Consider the following 3,839-nt stretch of genomic DNA (forward strand, 5'->3'; position numbering starts at 1 on the left):
GTGTGATTTTCACAATTAATTTTTAATTTTTACCCGTGTTTACTGTTGCTTTGCTTGCAAGGGTTATATTTCGTTATTTTTGTTATTTCACAGATTTTGTAGAGCTGGTCGGAATAGGCTGGGGGAGTAGATCCTTCCACAACTAAAAACCTTAGCGGATCTATTCTAGTGACATTGGTGCTAGGGTCTTATTTAAACATTGAAGATCTTTATACTTTTTGTAAATAAATGTTAATATTTTTATTGTTGTTGTTTATTAGCCCTGTGTGCCATGTCTGCCTTCAGCATTCATTATTTTCGACAGGGATATACCAGTGGAAATTGTACCCTTAATCATAGGGAACCTAGGCACGACCCCTAGATCCCTGAAAAGGAACCTGGAAAAACTAGATGCCAAAATGGCTCCAGGACTCATGCAGAAGAGTGTGCTCCTGGATACAGCGCATATATTAAGAAAAGTGATGGATTCCTAAGTAGGCAAGATGCAAACCGGAACCCTACACTATAAAACCACCCAGTCGAATAGGATGTCTGTGAATAATAATGATGATAATAATAATAATAATAATAATAATAATAATATAATAATAATAATAATAATAATAATAATAATAATAATAATAATAATAATAATAATAATAATAATAATATCATTTTCTGCTGTAGTGGGGGCAGATCGTCATGTATAATATTACCAAAAGTCGTTGGGGAGAGTAAATTACGGGATTTAGTTTTTTTTAATGATGACGTTTCATCTACATACAAAGAAACCATAGACATGGTTTTCTTATGCAACAGGAAATTTCACATAACATTAACCATGTACACCATTCCATTTGCACACAGAAACTTCCTAATTCTATTAATTAAATAGGTATGCCAAGTACATTGTATAAACTTGGTAACACCACTTATGTCCTGACCACCATAAACGAGTCATGAGATGGCCAGAAAAAATAAATAAAAGATTGATGCAAATTTAACCCAGCTAAATAGTACTTAAAGCTATTGTCATTGATATAATCCAAGTTTCTGCTTGAATTCTATAAACAACTATTTGATAGACTGTCCGGAGCGTGCATAATTGGAAATAATTTTTAAATGTGGTATGTTAAGTGACAGTAAACAGTAAAAGGTTGTAAACAATAGACTACAATTACAAATGACCATTTTCCAAGACCAATAATTAAGAATATTTTAGAATGATCATTAAAACGAGTTAGTCATTACTGGAGCGTCTATAAGCATTACATTTAATATTATTTAATAAAATGTGTTTTTGTTATTCCAGATATTGGGAACAGTCATGACCTTATAGTGAATATTGTGATTGGGCTTTAAAATTTTACACTATTCCAAGAATTTGTAATATCAAAATTTATTTCAGTACAACCTTATTTCGCCTTAATTTCTTCCATTTCCATCAGGATAAACAAAGTAATGGTCGAAGTTAGTCTACTGTCCTTGTTAATGGCTTGTAAAATAAGGCTGATGCGACTTGTGAATCTGTAAATGGAAAAATATAAATGAAAAAATTTTCATTGTCATTATTATGTATGTTTGTACACAGAACGTAAATGTATCAAATTTATAAAAACTTTCGTCACCTATCGATGTAACAAAAATAATTTTTAACTCGTGCTGGGTCTTTGGCGTAAAATAAATATTTTTGTGAATTTACACATATTATACACATAACATTATTAATCCTATAACTAAGTAGATAACTGTATTTTAACATTCTGGGAAACGATCAGATAAATAAATATATAAATAAACAAACAAATAAATAAATAAATAAACGGGATTTTCGTAAATGAAATAAAACATTTTCGCCCTGTTCTCTTCACCCACATACCTGCTACCTACTTCCCCGAAACTTCAACTTAGAGATTGCCAAGGTCCCGTTTTTAATTCCAAACTTTCAAATGGATTCCCTAAAAAGAAGAAAAGTTTAGGAATTTTAAGGAATGTAAAAGAGAACCCTGAGTTATGTAAATCTCTCTCACTCTCTCTCCTCTCTCTGTGTAACGCGCTGAGACAGACTGCTGAGACACACTTATACACACACACATGCTAACCACTCCAAACAATCCTGTTAAAGCCCGTGCGGGATGAGCGCAGTTGTCCGTTTTAGATGCGTGTTAGCCATGATTTTGGCATTGTTCGAAGTGTATGGTAAAACGCATTAACAATTCCTTCACTTAATGCCAGTTTAGTTACTTTAATATCCTTAGAACTATCATTATTTTTTTTTTATCACAGTCATCCTATTCGACTGGGTGGTTTTTATAGTGTGGGGTTCCATCACTAGTAGCACACTCTTCTGCATGAGTTCTGGAGCTATTTCGGTATCTAGTTTTTCCAGGTTCCTTTTCAGGGATCTTGGAGTATATGTTATAATTGTTTATATATATTTCGTATATATATGTATATATATTATATATATATATATATATATATATATATATATATATATATATACATTATATATATAAAGGCAGTCCCCCCCTACGCTGGGTTTGGCTTACAACGTTCCGAGGTTACAACGCTTTTCAATTATATTTATCCGAAATTATTTCCAGGGTTACGTTGCTTACAACGCTGATCTGGCGGAAGAAATATGACTCCAAAAATGCAAAATAATCAATATTTGAAGGTTGTTTTGATGATAAATGCAATAAGAATGCAGTTAACATAGTTTTTAATGCACCCAAAGCATTAAAAGTAAGGTTTTCTTGGGATTTTTGACGATGTTCCGGCTTACGACAATAATTTTCGGCTTACAACGCATCTCAAAGAACGGAACCCCCGTTGTAACCCTGGAACTGCCTGTAAGGAACGTCGTAAGCCGGGGACTGCCTTTTATGTATGTATATATACATATATATATATATATATATATTATATATATATATATATATATATATATATAATATATATATAATTCTTCAATTTCTGAGTGACAGGTAAATGTAATTACTTACAATTCAACCTTGAGAGAGAGAGAGAGAGAGAGAGAGAGAGAGAGAGAGAGAGAGAGAGAGAGAGAATAAAAAATTCTAGTCCATCGCCCTTGAATGACAGCCGAAAGTTTTCCAAAGTGTTGAATCAAGTGCGTTCTCCTCTTATTGTATTTGCGATGTCAAACTATCCCTCCTGAATTGTCTTAAGCTACAAATGTCCGTCCCAGAGCCTTATCACCAGCAACAGTTGCTTCCTTATTCCTTTGCTTCTATGTTCAACACTGTTTCACTTTTTAATTATTTATTTTTTGTTGGGGGGGGGCCTGTCACATAGGTCTTAGTAATTACCAGGTGTACAATTAATTCGCTTTAAGAATACATTTATGGTGATCTATCTATTCATTTATTTATTGTTAGAAAGGTAAAAAAAACATGATTTTCTTAGTAAATCATTAACCCTACTTCCAAACAAATCAATACTGTTGAGAGAGGAGAGAGAGAGAGAGAGAGAGAGAGAGAGAGAGAGAGAGAGAGAGAGCGTGTGTATTCTGGAATGAAATAGGATAGATGCCATGTTAGCAAATCACATGTGTAAAACTTATAATATAAAGAAAAATAAAACCGGATCTGAAAGTCTTAAAATAACAATAGATATGAGATTACATAAACGAACAGAATTTCAGCATAAAAAAAACCTAATTACCAAGACAAAAGGTTTTAGGGACTGCTAGCAAGAAACACTTATATTTGACAACAGAACGCACAGGGCATTACTTGTAGATAGAGGAGCAGGCTTACAACCTACATTATTTTGAGAGTGGTTGGTCAATGTCATCATGCTTTTCTCAGCATATTCCACTACAATAACTTGAA

General features: G+C 32.9%; 1 long non-coding RNA gene across 1 annotated transcript in view; it reads right to left on the bottom strand.

Moving 5' to 3' along the window:
• Positions 1-725: 725 nt before the first annotated feature.
• The window catches only part of LOC135210567 (uncharacterized), a 95,667-nt gene continuing 92,553 nt past the window's right edge, over positions 726-3,839 (bottom strand). Inside the window, exon 3 of the long non-coding RNA XR_010313546.1 lies at positions 726-1,506. This is a non-coding gene — a long non-coding RNA (uncharacterized LOC135210567). The remainder of the gene's footprint in view (positions 1,507-3,839) is intronic.

The sequence above is a fragment of the Macrobrachium nipponense genome, chromosome 39 (genome assembly GCF_015104395.2).
Source record: "Macrobrachium nipponense isolate FS-2020 chromosome 39, ASM1510439v2, whole genome shotgun sequence".
Lineage (NCBI taxonomy): Eukaryota > Metazoa > Arthropoda > Malacostraca > Decapoda > Palaemonidae > Macrobrachium > Macrobrachium nipponense.